At 52.6% G+C, this 15,939-nt stretch overlaps 1 protein-coding gene across 1 annotated transcript in view; it reads left to right on the plus strand.

Moving 5' to 3' along the window:
* LOC123356218 (zinc finger protein 850-like) overlaps positions 1–15,939 on the plus strand; it is a 316,339-nt gene that overhangs the window by 231,196 nt on the left and 69,204 nt on the right. The window lies entirely within an intron of this gene.

Genomic DNA, 15,939 nt, shown 5'->3' on the forward strand with positions numbered 1-15,939 from the left:
AGAGCATCCTGGAAACACCAGGTTAAGGGGATGAAGAGAGAGACCTTTGTCTCTCCCAGAAGATCCATCACACACCTACTAGCCACAGACTGATAGAGGAGATGGAACCCCTAGCAGGGACCAGAGAGAGCTCCCTGGTAGGAAGCCCAACATCCTCCTCCTTGTGAGGAACTGGATGTGAAGGGAGGGGCAGCTCCCCTAAACCTCACTGCTGGGTGCCCCTTTCATATCTCACAGCAGCCACTGGTCAGTCAGGTCAGGCTCCAGCACTGGGAGTCTGGACAGTTTTCCTAGCCCCCATGTAGGTAGGTTATTTTCGGTTTCACAAATTAGGGTATTTCCACCATCTAATCTCATGGGTCTGTTCCTACAATCTGGGCCGCTTACTAAACAAGTCCCAGCAGGTTTGTCACAAGCTGTCCTCCTTTCCCCACCCTGTGCATTTCCTGCCCTGGTTCAACCTCCAAACCAGACTGCACAAACCTTCCCATCTCCCGTGTATTTGCTGTCCCTCTCCTCCAGCAAGAACTCACCAACAACCTCCTGATAATCCCTACCTGAACAGGCTCCTCTGCAGCCATCTCTTTTCCCTCTCCCATGAGAGGATGGGATGACCTGGAGCGAAACATGGACATCATTCTGCAGCCTGTTTGGGTGAGAAGGGCAGTTGTGGGGGTTTCAGAACAGGCCTTAGTTAATTTCACATCATGACAGACATCCTAGAATCTGCCATCCTGGAAAATGCTTGATCTCTTTATTACAGTGTAGACTTGGTCCCTACTGCCAGGCTAAGCCCACAGAGACATTTTTAACCTCCCTTCTCCCTCCCACATCCCGTAACAAAGTCCCTGAACACAAGGCTAGAAAAGAGCAGAACCAAAGGCGTCACTGTGGAGGATTCCCTCGGACACTGACCCCAGGGCAGCCACACCCCAGCAGGAGGAATATGGAGTCAGGAACTGGCTTTTCCTCTGTCTGACCCTTGTTTTGTTCACTGGAAAGTGGTTCTGCCCAGGGATGCAGCAATACATGTGTCTGGGTGGACTAGAGAGCTGGAAATCTCTCCCCCCACTCATTTCTCCCACTGCCCCTTTCAGTCTCTCCTTCCCCTGTCCTCTCTCCCTGCTCCTCTGGCTGGGAAAGTCCCATTCCTGAGTGCTTTGCTCTCCCATGGCTGGATTTTCTCCTGGCAATTGCTAATGGGAGGAGAAATTAGGAGGTGCTCCTTGTGCAGAGTCACTTTCTTCCAGTCCCCAGCACTTTCCCTGAGGTCTTTCAGTTATCTGGAGTCTGTGGCTCAGAATTTAGTATTTACAGGGCCCAGGGCTGCCCTATGGGGCTAGTACCAGCTGGAGAAAGTCATCACCTGGGCCAGGCAGAGAAGAAGCTTTAATTAAGGTCACTTCCCAGCACAGAGCCCCCACTGGGGGAGCAGCAGCAGATAAGCCTGGTCTCCCAGATCACAACAGAGGCTGCAGCATCTGACCCAGGAAGCTGAACCCCAATATCCTGAGCAGAGAGGGACAGAGCGTTTGAGCAGCTTCCTTCCTTTAGCTCTCTGGAGAGAGCAGCTAATGAGAGCCCCTCCTCACAGGGAGAATTGCTAATCTCATTTGCCCTACTGTCCATCTGGAGTCACTCCTTGTGTCTCTATGCAGTGACACTGGATTAAGAATGGTCTCAATGAAACCAGAGTTCAGAACGAAAATCCAGAATGCTGTGGAAGAGACCATTGTGTGGCAGTGCTAACCCCCCTCCCACCTCCCTCACCCCACAGATCTAGGACAAAGATTGGGGGAACAAATTGTCCCAGTGGAACCGGAAGTTCCTGCAGTTTCCAAGAGGGGAGGAAAGCAAAATCTGTGATTTCACCTCACAGTGTTTGATAAGTGGATAGAAAATTATCACAGTGACCGGGCATGTGGCCGGGGAATGCCGGGCAGTGCTTGGAGCCAGGATTCTTACACAACCAGAGAGAAGGAGCATGGTTAGTAGCAGCCCCCAGAGCCTCCATCCAGGGGCCCCCAGACACCCCAGTACCCATAGCCCAGACCCCGCAGCCAAGGTCCCATCAGATATTCCCTGTGCCCAGTCCCCAGAGTCCCTGGCCAGGGACCCCAGATACCTCCCACCGGCCAGGGAACCCCCACCAGACCATCACTGCCAGGTTGGGAATCCCAAAAGGTTCCCCCCACCAAGAGTCCCCAGCAGCAAGGGACCACCCCAATGGGACCCCCCCACTGGGCAGTCAGTCCCCCACTGCCTGCCTAGGACCCACACCTGCCCTCCACCAGGATCTGCCCTGCTGTTTGCCTGGGACTCCCTCCTCCCCCTAGAGGGTCCCATTGATTTTTTACAGTGGTACCCCTCACACTGCTTGCCTCACATCCCCTGACCTAACATCGGGGATCCCCCCCCCAAGCTCTGTGCACTGGGCATGGCAGCGATCCCAGGAGCCAGCTGGGGAAGCCCAGACAGAGCCCCTGGCACCCTCTAACCCCCTGTCCCGCCTCCCCAAGAGACACCCACACCGCTGATCTGTGGCCAACAGGCCCCCAGCAATACCCGCCTCCAGGACCCATAGCCTCAGGGCTGGGCACATCAGAACCACCCTCCCCCCGAAACCTCCAGAATCCACCAACCTGACTAGGGTACCCCCTGCCCAGCCACCCAGAGGCCTCCCCCTACCACAATGCCCCTTCAGCTCCAGCTGCAATCTCCTCACCCAGACACTCCCCCCGACAGTGTTTGTCATGGGGTTTGGGATACTTCTGGACCCACACTGCACTCAAAGTGACCTCCTCATCCCGTGCCAGCTGGAGAAAAGAAAACGGTCCAGCCAACTCTCCTGTTACCAGCTGGGAACCACTGATCCCCAAAACAGGGGAGGCCTCTGGTTTTGATGGGTATTAAATATGTGGCTGGACTCTTATCAGCAAACAGTCTCAAAGGAGAGGGCAAAGATGATCGCAACTTAACAAGGACAAATCGCTGCAGATAAAATGGGTGGGAAAAGCCTCCACATCCGAGGGGTTCTAAATTGACATTTGAGAATTATGGAGAGAACAGGGGGACATCAGGAGAGACGAGAGAGGATCCTCTGAGGGGAAGGAGCAGTAGCGGATTTATCATGGCACCACTGACCCCATGCCCACACTCCAGTGGGGGTCCCGGCCAGACCCACTCGTCCCCGCTCTCTCCTGCGGGGCACAGAAGCTTGGTGCTGCTGGCACTGAGGCTCCTGCTGCAGTAACGCAGCCAAGCTCCACGTCCCCTGTCTCTTCTCACAGCTTGCTGTGTTCCCACCCTCCCCCTCCCTGCCACCGATCAGCTGTTTGCCGGCAGGAGGGAGAGGGAAGAGCAGAGCCACTGCATGCTCCCTGCTTGGGAGAGGAGGCAGAAAAGAGGCGGGGGTGGGGCCTTGGGGAAGGGCACGGGGCAAGGGATGTGCTGGCTGTGGCTTCTCTTAGCCCCCATTGGCCTGGAGCAGCAAACCACGGCCAGTGGGAGCCGCCATCAGCCGACCTGCGGACATGGCAAGTAAACAAACTGGCCCATCAGGGGGCTTACCCCTAGTGGGCTGAAGGTTGCAGATCCCTGGGATAGGGAAAGTGGAGACCCAGCATGTGGATCCCCTTGGCAGCAGCTGGGGCTCCCCTGTTAAACAAGCCCATCAAACCCTCACCCTGACAAGCCCCAGCTCCCCTGCATCTGTACCACCCCGATGAGTTCCCCCTAGACACCCTCCTCACTGAGCCCCAGCCACCTACATCTAGACCCCCACCCAAATGAACCCCTGCACCCAGATTCCTCCCCGAACCGCTGAGCTCCAACCACTTTCACTTGGTTTCCCCTGCAGACTCCCATTGCCCCTGAACCTGGCACCTCCCTGTGCAACCAGATCCCCCACTGAGCTGCCTGCACCCAGACTGCCCCCCACAGAACCCTCTCACCCCTATCTAGAAACCCCCACACTAAGTCCCTCTGCACTTGGATCCTGCTGCCGGGCTGAGCCTCCCTGCTCACATCTGGTGTGCCTGGTGCAAAAGGGGCAGGCCCCAGGGTGTTTCTGTGGCAGGCCTGGCCCTTGTTCTGTGTCAGGGTCAGCCTCACCGCCAAGTACCTGTCCCAAGGGAGGCTGCTGGGTATTCTCCCACCTCCATGCAGCCAGTAGCTTGTGCGCCCCACTGCCATGGTGGAGCTTCCACATTTATTTATTGTAAAACAAAACAGAATTTTAAAATATTATGCACAGAATTTGATGCAGGATTCTCTCAGGAATATTCACTGTACAGCTATGATGATGGGACTGTGAAGGGGTGCTGGACAGTAGGGGATCTGTGGATGGGGGAGCTGGGCAGGGGGGTATGGTGTGGAAGGTGCTGTGCAGTTGTGGTGGGAGGTCAGCGGGTCTCTAAGCAGGGGGTGCTGGGCAGAGGGACCTATGGGGGAAGTCTCTGGGTGAGGCGGTGCTGGGATAAGGGCAGGGCACTGGGGCAGTGTGGAAGGGGCAGGCTGGCAGCACAGGGCTGGGGGGGGCAGTGTGCATCTAGCAGTTTTGGGTTTATAAACAGCACCCTTGTGCTGGGCTAAGTGGGGCCAGTCATTGCACTGCACCTCATTGCCCCCAACCGGCCCCTCACTCTGCAGACCACCCCCCATCACATGCCCTATTTCCCCAGTGGGGGCCCACAAATATGTTTGGCACCAGGCCCACAAAAAGTTAATCTGGGACAGAGGGGGGGGGGGATCTCCCCAGATTTTTTAGCCCCATGTGAGATGCTGAGCAAGAAAAGGGGCAGAACTAGAGAGAATTTGTATCAGGGGGTGAGAGGCAAGTGGCACAAACAGGGCCAGGATCCAATTAACTCCCCTCCCCCCCACGGATTTCCTGGCTGCCCAGAGACAGTTCAACCCCCCCCCCCCCCCGTCGCACTGACCTTCCCCCCCTCCTCGCAACTGCAGCTTCTCCCTTCCCTGCCCGACACCCGCCTTCCCCCAGGACCCCGGCCAGGCCCCGCTCTCTGCCCTCCCCCCCCCGCCGCCGCCGGGCCCCAGGCTCCGCCCCCCCATCCCAGCGGGGCCGGGGCGGATCCTGCTGCAGCTCCCCTGGGGCCGAGGCAGCTCCGAGGCTTCTCCCAGGTCCCCGGGGCAGAGAGTCACTTTCCCGCCCGGCCCCAGCGCCCCCCCCCCTGGGGTCTCTCACTCACCGGGGGCTCCGGGCCGGGGCTGGGGCGGGCAGGGGCTGCCCAGGGGGCGGGGCCCAGCTGGAGAAATCCCCCCCGGCCGGGCACGGAGGGGTTAATGCCGGGCCCCCCCGCGCACAGACCCGGGAGCAGCAGCGGCTCAGCCCGCGCCCGACTCACACAGAGGCAGCAGCAGCTTTGTTCTCCCGCCCCGAGCGGGGCTCGCACGGAGCATGCGCAATTTCAGTTGCGGACCCGCCCCCCACCTGAGCTGGAGAGGGCGGAAGCGGCCCCAGAGCAGGCTGGGAGATGTAGTTCCTGATCCTCCCATGAGCGGAAGTGACGTCAGCGGGGAGGCGGAGCAGGACTGCGGAGGTGCGCTGGCTGCTGCGGCTCTGCCTGGCTGGCGCGGGGCCGTTGGAGCCTTTCCCGGGGCCGAAGGGTTTGTGCCGTTGGAGCTCTGGGCATGCGCAGCCGCCCTGGGCTCTGCCCGCCCCGCTGCGGAGCTGCAGCCTCCAGGTACCGGAGCGAGCCTCGGGGCCGGGGCCGGGCGGTGACTCTGCCCCAGTGTCTGTGGGGGGGACCCGGCATCTCGCAGCGCCGGGATCTGCTCGGTGGGGGGCAGCGCCCGTGGGGCGCTGGGCGGGGGGACCTGGGAAAGGGGCGGGTGGAAAATGTCTGTGCAGCCGGGACATGGCCGGGGGGGGAGAAGAGCCGGTGACCCCCGAGGAAGGGGGGGGCCGAGATCCCCTCGGATTTACCGCTGCCCCCTCCCGTGGGGACCCCCCCATCCTCTCCCATCCTGCCCCTTTTCTCTCTAGAGAGCAACGAGCAGCACCCAGGGTGACCCCCCCCCTTCCCTCAAATCCCTGAGAAGTTCCCTGTTCTCCTCCCCCGACTGTGCCCCGTTTTCTCTCCACTTTGCCAATGGCCTGTTCAAATCTCAGGTTTGGGGTGTTTCCCCCCATTTTTACCTGCAGTGATTTCTTCTTGTTCCTGGAGCTGCAGTCACATTCCCAGACCTTGCCTGAGATCAGGCCCCCCAGTGTGCACTAACCCTGACCGAGTTTGGGGCACTGGTTGTGCCAGGCCCTGAATCAACTCCAAGTGAAATCAGGCTCCCATTGTACCAGGTGCTGCAGAGACAGCAAACAAAATCATGGACCTTGTTCTTCCAGGTGCTTCAGAGACCCCAAGTGAGATCTGGGTCCTGTTCTGCCAGGCGCTGCAGAGACCCTAACAGAGGTCAGACCCCACTGTTGTGACAGGTGCTATGGAGACCCCAAGTGAGAGCTGCGCCCCTGTTGTGCTGGGCACTGCAGAGACCCCACAGACATCAGGCCCCCCATTGTGCCGGGTAAAACTGAGACGTGGACCAAGATCATGGCCCCCCTTGTGCCAGGCAGTGCACGACTGTGGCACAGATTTCTGCCTCTGTTGTGCTGGGCAATTCAGAGACCTTGACTGAGATCTGTGTCCCCATTGGGCCTGGCCCTGCACTGACCCCAACCCAGATCACGCCCCACCACTGTACTGGGCACTGCACAGACCCTGACATAGATCCTGGCCCCACATTTTGCTAGATGCTGCAGGGACCCCAAACAAAATCAGGGATCCTGTACTGCTAGGAGTTGCAGAGACCCCGACTGAGCTCAGGCCCCCTGTTGTGCAGGGCTCTGCACAGACACTGACTAAGATCAGGGTCCCCATTGTGACTGGTGCTGAACAGACACCAAGGGTATCTCTACCCTGCCACTAAAAACTCCCAGCTGGCCCATGCCAGGTGACTCAGGCTCACAGGTCTCAGACAAAGGGGCTGTTTGATTGCAGTGTAGATGTCTGAGCTTGGGCTGGAGCCAGGCTGTAGGACCCTGTGAGGTGGGAGGGTGCCAGACCTTGGGCTTCAGCCCCAGCCAGAACATTGACACCACAATTAAACAGCCCCACAGCCTGAGCCAGTGTGAGCCCAAGTCAGCCGGGCATGGGCCAGCCGCTGGTGTCTAACAAGTTTGCATAGAGAATTTGGGGCAAAACTGGGAACCAACCCCAGATTGTTATAATTCTTACCCCTACCCTTAACCCCAAGCCCAGCTTGTGTGTGTGTACAGTGTTTTTTTGGTCAGAGTGTTTGCCTTGCATTGTCTTCCAAGGGAGGCTGTGGAATTCCTTCATTTGAAGGTTTTTAAGACCAGGATAGAGATACACCAGTCTGGGAATGTCTAGGGATACTTGGTTCTGCCTCAGCACAGGAGGCTTGAGTAGACGACCTCTCAAGATCTTTTCCAGGCCTACATTGAAATAATTCTCTTTTGTGCTGTGTTGTGTTCTACGCTGAGCTGTTTTGCATGGTGCCATTTGCAACTCTGATGCATCATGTTGTGTAGCAGTTTTATAGAGAATTGTTTTGCCTCAGCGTGTTTGGTGCCTGTGCTGTGTTGGTTTGAGTTGAGCTATTTTCCATTGTGTACTTTTGACCTAGGATGTCGTAGCTTGCATTGTGTTGCTTTCTTTTCCTTTGTATTGTCATTTTATGCTGTGGAGCGTAGGTTGTGTCCCGTCCCCCCACGAATTACCTGACATAATGTTGTGGTGGATTTTATTCTGTAGGTTGTGTTTTTATACATATATATTGCATCGCATCAGAGACATGTAGGGCTAGATAGGATCTTAAGATGTCGCCAAGTCCAGCTCTCTCTGCCAAGGCAGGACCAAATATATGTAGATTATCTCTGACAGAGTTTTGTCCTACCTGCTCTTCAAAACTTCCAGGAGAAGAGACTCCACAGCCCCCCTTGTAAGACTATTCCAGAGCTGAACTGCCTTAGCTCTGGTGACACCCACACAGATTTTAGTGGTGAGCAGCTCTGGAGAGAGAGGAGACCCCAGTGAGTGGGCAGCTGGGTAAAGACACTGAAGTTGGGAGGAGCAACATTGATGTGTCCAAAGTCACCCAGGTTGTCCGTGACGCTAGAAATAGGTTCTAGTGCCGCCGTACTGCTGTTTCTGAAGGTCTCTGCCACACTGATGTTTTAGGCCAGGCCTGCACAACTCGTAAAGCGGCGAGGGCCACATTACTCGAAAGAAAACAACTGAGGGCCGAAACCTCCCGGCCCCGCGGAAACACCTCGCTCCAGCGCCGCCCAGCCCTGCAGAAACAAACCCTCCTTCCCCAGCGCCGCCCCACCAAAACAGCTGAGGGCCAAAAAAGAAGATTGGGGGTGGGGAGGTGATACTTGAGTTTAAATCAACCAGGGGCTCCCAGTAAAGAGGTGGCTGGGAGCCCTCAGGGGCAAATTAAAGGGTCTGGCGCTCCGGCGACTGGGGGAACCCGGAGCTTTGCGGGGCTGGGGCAGGGATTTAAAGGTTCCAGAGATCCTGCCGCTGAGGGGAGCCCGAGCCCTTTAAATCCCAGCCCCAGCCTGGCCGCTGGAGCCGCAGCCGGGATTCAAAGGGCTCTGGGCTGCCTGCAGCGGCGGGGAGCTCTGAGCCCTTTAAATCTCAGCCGCGGACGGGATTCAAAGGGCTCTGGGCTGTCCGCAGCCACGGGGAGCCCTGAGCCCTTTAAATCTCAGCCGCGGCCGGGATTCAAAGGGCTCTGGGCTGCCCGCAGCGGCAGTGAGCTCTGAGCCCTTTAAATCCCAACCACGGCCAGGATTCAGAGGGCTCTGGGCTGCCCGCAGAGCGCTGTGTGTGGGGATTTAGAATCCCCCCATGGGCCGCATGTTGTGCAGGCGTGTTTTAGGTGCTTGTGCAAACCCTTAGTGTAGACAGAATTTACACTAGTGCACTCTGATTGGTACTGGTGCACCATGTCCCAGTTTGAGGTGGTGGGGGCCGGGGGAAGTGACCTCACAGAGGCTTGGGGCTGGCTGAACAGCTGGTAAGAGAGGGGCAGCAGTGAGTGCTGGAGGTATGAGCCAGGAGCACAGCCCCACAGGACTGGACACTAACTTCTCCTGACCCAGGGGACACACCCCCAGCGAGGTGGTTTGTCCATGGATACACAGGCTGGCTTGGGCTCATTTGCAGTCCCTGCACACCTCTTCCTGCAGCCTAATACAGTGTGCTCTGGGGACCTTTCCAAGCTGCGGGTGACGGGGCTCTGGAGTTAACAGGGTCTGTTCCTGGCTCCGTCAGTGACCTGTTTAGTGACCTTGGGGAAGTCACAGCCCCTCTCTCTGTAACGCTGTCTTCAGTGACTCAAGAGCATGAGCATCAGCCCCAAATTGGTTGTGTGGTCTGTATGGAGATTTCACCAACCAAGAATCCAGTGTAAACGCTTCAGGCACTGTAACAGCATTAACATGGAATCACAGACAGTCCTCTTGGGTGATCCCATATATCTCACCATGCAGGTGAGCTCACCTTTGTAACATATGGTCTCTTACTCCAGGGATTCTCAACCTTTTTCTTTCTGAGCCATCCGCCCCCCCCCCCCCCAACATGCAATAAAAAACTCCTCTGCCCACATGGACCACAATAACTGGTTTTCTGCATATACAAGCCAGGGCTGGCATTAGGGGGCAGCAAGCAGGGCAACTGCCTGTGGCCCCATGCCACAGAGGCCCCCACAAAGCTCCATTGCTTAGGCTTTGGCTTCAGCCCTGGTGGTGGGGCTCAGGGCCCTGGACTTCAGCCCCATGCGCTGGGACTTCAGCTTTCTGACCTGGGCCTCAGCGAGTCTAATGCTGGCCTTGCTTGGCAGTCCCCCTGAAACCTGCTCATGGCCCTCCAGGGGGCCCCAGACCCCTGGTTGAGAACCACTGCCTTACACCACTAATCACAGTAATGTTCAGGTTACTGCCAGTCCCAAAGGACCAGTCACTTCCTTAGGTCAATTGAATCTTAGATCTTGCAACAAAGACAACACTTGTAGCCAGTCCTGTCAACCTGTATTAAGACATTTAAAAGGAAATGAGAGTTGTTTATAAAGTTAAAGCAGGTAATCCGGTTGATGCAGACGAGTTGCAGTCTTAAATTTCAAAAGGTAATAGAAGCTTCTATAATAAGCAAGCTCTATATATTCTTTAGAACTAACCCCGGCTAAGCAGCCGGGGAATCTCTTGCTTATGCCTAGAAACTTTGCCCCCCAGAGTCCAAGCAGCATACAGATAATCAGATCCTTCTGTATGGGGTTTTTATCCCCTTCCTGCCATAAGCTCTGAGCTGCCAACTCAGCTAATGGGAGGTCAACAGCACAACAACACTCTTTTGTCTTCTTTAACATCCTGTGATTGTCTGTCTGGTATTGATGGACCTTTCCTGCCAGGCAGGGTGTAATGCATTCTGTTGCCAATCAGCCCTTCGCATAGGTAAAGTCTTTCTCCTGTCTGGTGATTTACAGAGCCATAGAAGCTCACAATGCAACTAGTCAGATGTTAACCCAGACAGCAACTCACAAGCATTCAATAAAGTCTAAACACTAAACACATTCTTATGTTCACAGTCTGTATGAGGAGTATCTACTCATTTGGACTCACTGGGGAACCACAGAAAGAAACAAGATGTGCTGAGGCAAGAAGGCCCAGTCTCAGAGCCCCTGGGGTCACGCTTCCCAAAAGCTAAAACTAGGCCCAGCCCATGAAAGGGGCACTCCCAGGAGAGACTGTATAAAGGCTGGAGCATCAAATAACTTAGTTAACCTGAGACAGCTGCTTTGGGGACAATGACAGGGAGGATCCCCAGAGTGACTCCTTTGATTCTGCTCATCTTTGGCCTTTGGTTCATAGAATCACAGAACTGGAAGGGACCTCGAGAGGTCATCTAGCCCAGTCCCCTGCACTCAAGGCAGGACGAAGTATTATCTAGACCAGGAGTGGCCAAACTGAGCCTGAGAAGGAGCCTGAATTTACCAGTGTACATTGCCAAAGAATCACAATAATACGTCAGCAGCCGCCCATCAGCTCCCATCCCCTGCTCCCAGCACTTCCCACCCATGAGAAGCCACACTAATCAGCACCTCCCCCTCCCTCCTCGCACCTCCCGATCAGCTGTTCATGCTATGCAAGACACTGCGGGGGATGGAGCGAGGGCACTGCTGGCTCAGGGAAGGGGTGGAGTGGGGGCAGGGCCTGTAGTTGAGTAGTGAGCACACCCCGCACATTGGAAAGTTGGTGCCTGTAGCTCCAGCCCCGGAGTTGGTACCTATATAAGGAGCCACATATTAAATTCTAAAGAGCCACATGTTGGCCACCCCTGATCTAGACCATCCCTGAGAGGTGTTTGTCCAGCCTGCTCTTAAAAATCCCCAATGATGGAGATTCCACAACCTCCCTAGGCAATTTATTCCAGTGCTTAACCACTCTGACAGTTAGGGAGCTTTTCCTAAGGTCCAACCTAAACCTTCCTTGCTGCAATTTAAGCCCATTGCTTCTTGTCCTGTCTGCAGAGGTTAAGAAGAACAATGTTTCTCCCTCCTCTTTGAAACAAACTTTTATGTACTTGAAAGCTGATCATATCTTCTCCAGACTAAACAAACACAATGTTTTCAATCTTCCCTCATAGGTCATGTTTTCTAGACCTTTAATCATTTTTGTTGCTCTTCTCTGGACTTTCTCCAGTTTTTCCACATCTTTCCTGAAATGTTGGGCCCAGAACTGGACACACTAGTCCAGTTGAGGCCTAATCAGTGTGGAGTAGAGCGGAAGAATTATTTCTTGTGTCTTGTTTACAATACTGCTGCTAATACATCTCAGAATTATACTTGCTTTTTTTGCAATAGTGTAACACTCTTGACTCATATTTAGCTTGTGATCCACTGTGACTCCCAGATCTGTTTCTGTAGTACTGCTTCCTAGGCCGTCATTTCCTGTCTTGTATGTGTGCAACTGATTGTTCCTTCCTAAGTGGAGTACTTTGGATTTGTGCTTATTGAATTTCATCCTATTTACTTCAGACCATTTCTCCAGTTTGTCCAGATCATTTTGAATTTTAATTCTATCCTTCAGACTTGCAACCCATCCCAGCTTGATATCGTCCACAAACTTGATAAGTGTGACAGAGAGACTCTGCTACTGGGATGGTGTCACCATGTCTCAGAGGGTTACTCCCTGGTGGGAGGGGGCTAGGCCTGTACTGCAATAAGGTCACTCTGTGCTGCACAGTGTGGCAGAACCTAGAATGTCCATTACCAGGGGAAAACGCTGGGGGGAATCGACATGTGGAAAGGACAGAAACCCTGTCTGAATTCTCTCACGTTGCCCTTCTCCCCCTGGCAGGCTACAGAATAACGTCCACGTTTTGCTCCAAATCATCCCTTCCTCCCAGAGGGAAGAAAATGGCTGCAATGGAGCTGGCTCAGGTAAGGGATTATCAGGGGCTGGTGGTGGGTTCTGCTTGGAGGGAGAGGAGAAGTAAATGTATAGGAGGGGGGCGGGAGCTGCTCGAGGTGGTGGGAGGCAGGAACTATCTAGGGTGCAGAATTGGGGGGAAAAGATGTGACAAACCTGCTGAGACTTGTATAATCTAGGGTGTGATGGGTTGTCACCTCGGGATGCAGTCTGACGGGTTCTGGGAAACACTCTGCCCTCTAACCCTGAAGCTGGGCTGGCCCCTCTCCCACGGCTTTGCTGGACATTCAGCCAGCCTCTCCAGTCCCTTTTCTTACCTACATGACAGCAGCTGGCGCCATGCATCCAACTAAACTACCTGAGTGCTTTACCTAAGCAACTCAAGGACAGATAGACGACAACAGCCAATTTCCCAGCGATAAGTGGTAGCAAACAGATCAAAGCAGATTACTTACCAAATAACCAAAAACTCAAACTAAGCCTAACATACTATCTGGATAGAATTTGAATTAGCAATTTCTCACCCTGACTGATGATAGAAGCAGTCTACCAAGTTTCCATACATAAGCTAGAAATCTCTTTACCCTGGAACCAACACTTTCCCCCAGTTCAGTCTTTGTTCCTGAGATGTTTCCAGGAGTTTTCTTGTGTGCAGCATGAGGCCAAGAGATGATGTCACACCCCACCTTATGTAGCTTTTCCATATGGCAGGAACCCTTTGTTCCAAACTCAGTTCCCAGTCCAGTTTGTGGAAAAATACAGGTACCAAAATGGAGTTTAGTGTCACGTGGTCTGGTCACATGCCCTTGCAGGTGCTGCTGAGTCATAGTAGCCATGACTCATAGGATGTCTGAAACAGTCACAGGAAGGCTAAGCTCTTCCACGGTCCATTGTCTTTGTTGATGAGCCATCAACACTGTCTGGCTTCTTTGTTGTACCTGAAAGGCTCGTTGTGGGTGTTATCCTGAGTAAGCACATTTGAAAGACAGATACATAGTCAATATCCATAACTTCATATACAAACATGATACATGCACACAAATAGGACAGTCATATTCAGCAAATCATAACTTTTCCAATGACACTGAACATGACACGTCTTGCACAAAATGGATCATAATTATGACCTAATCCTATTATAATCATACCACTATGCTGAATATGGGGTGTAGTGTCAGATAGGGCCTAATTTCAAGGCACATGTGTTGGTAATGGAACTTCCACACTTTGTGGAACAGGAAATAACCCTCTAGCCAGGACTGGGAAAACTTCCCAGACTCCCAGGGCTGAAACCTGAACCTACTGACACTTCATTAGTTACCACCACCCCCAATCTTTGTGGCAACTGCAAACTTTATCAGTGATGATTTTATATTCTCTTCCAGGTCATTGATAAGAATGTTAAATAGCACAGGGCCAAGAACCAATCCTTGTGGGAAACCCCTAGAAAGAAATCTACTCAAGCATGGTTCCCCATTTACAATCATATTTTTTAATCTATTTAATGTATGCTGTGTTTATTTTGTATCTTTCTAGTTTTCTAGTCAAAATGTTGTGTTGAGCCAAGTCATATATGCCTTACAGAAGTTTAGGTATATTACATCAATACTATTAGTTGCAACCAAACTTTTTATCTCATCCAATAAGGATATCCAGTTAGTTTGATTGGCTCTGTTGTCTCTGAACCTTTGTTAATTGGTACTAATTATATTACCCTCCTTTAATTCTTTATTGATTAAATCCATATTCGCTGCTGCATTATCTTGCCCAGTATCGGACTCACTCTTGTAATTAGCTGGGTCATCTCCTTTACACTTTTTAAATATTGGCAGAGCATTAGCTTTATTCCAGTCTTCTGGAATTTCCCCATTGTTCCAAGTCCTTATTAAAATCAACATTAATAGTCCTCCACACTCCTCCACCGGGTCTTTCAAAGCTCTTGGATTTCTGGTAGCTTCCCTTACCAATTTTCTACAATTCTGACTTTCTAACTTATATTCTTTATTATTTACTTCCTCTTTCTTCCATTTATTTTATTTGGAGAGTGTTGGGATTCCTACCAGGGAGCCACCATCAGGGTCCAGAGACAGCCCCATCTCATATATCTAGCCCTGGCTAGTAGGTATGTGATAAATGTGAAGACCCTGCCTCCAGCTGTCAGCTGGGAGACACAAAGGTTCTCTCTCTCCACCCTCTGATGCCTCCTGACTGCTTTAAGCAAGGTGGGGTGGGATTGTGTTAACATGTCCTTCCCAGAGCTTCCATATATCTGGTGCTGCTGTTCCATGAATAGTGGGGCTGTGAATGGGGCAGCAGGTACTGAGTGTTGGACTCTTGCTCTTTCAGGGGCCGGTGACCTTCGAGGAGGTGGCTGTGTATTTCACCAGGGAAGAGGGGGCTCTGCTGGACCCCACTCAGAGAGCCCTCTACAGGGATGTCATGCAGGAGAACTACGAGACGGTGGTCTTGCTGGGTAAGGAGTCCTGTCCCCTGGGTTATTACAAGCTGTGGAGTCTCTAAAGAACCTGAGTAGTAATAACTTTATACCTTTGTCATCCAAGTTTTGACAAGTTTCCTTGCCCCCTTTTTTTTGCCTTATATCTCACGCACTAATATAATTTTTGGACATGTGATTTTTTTGGTGCTGTCGAGTCATTTTAAAATTGTATTTAATGTATCCTTATTGGCTACATTAATAACTACATTAATAACTGTAGCTTTCATGCTGTTTCCTCATTTTAAGGGGAAAATATGCTGCCTGTAGAATTCTAAGTTAAGTAAATAGGTGTATGACTCATGCATGGATTGTGTGACAATTAGATGAGCTCCTCTTTTGATAGGAGAGCGTATAATGCAGGGGTAGGCAACCTATGGCATGGGTGCCAAAGGCGGCACGCGAGCTGATTTTCAGTGGCGCTCACGCTGCCTGGGTCCTGGCCACCAGTCTGGAGGGCTCTGCATTTTATTTAATTTTAAATTAAGCTTCTTAAACATTTTAAAAACCTTATTAACTTTACACACAACAATAGTTTAGTTATATATTATAGACTTATAGAAAGAGACCTTCTAAGAACATTTAAATGTATTACTGGCACGCAAAACCTTAAATTAGAGAATGAATGAAGACTCGGCACACCACTTCTGAAAGATTGCCGACCCCTGGTATAATGTTTCCATTCAGGACCCCACCGGTGAAGGGCGAACAGAGATGTGGGAGTGGGGAGTAGATAATTCTGGGGTGCCCAGATATGGGGAGGGTATGTGCAGGGTTAGAGCTTAGAAGCAGCAGGGAGAGATGAGGTAGTGAGAGATTGTTACACTAATAAAATGATACCAGCAGGATCTTATAAAAGGGATAAGGCAAATCGCCACATTTATTGCAACTACAACAGGATAGTACTGACAGCTGTTAAAAGCATTCACTCACACAACCATTCACACAGGTTCTGCAATGATCAGTTATA

Source organism: Mauremys mutica, chromosome 1 (assembly GCF_020497125.1).
Source record: "Mauremys mutica isolate MM-2020 ecotype Southern chromosome 1, ASM2049712v1, whole genome shotgun sequence".
Classification (NCBI taxonomy): domain Eukaryota; kingdom Metazoa; phylum Chordata; order Testudines; family Geoemydidae; genus Mauremys; species Mauremys mutica.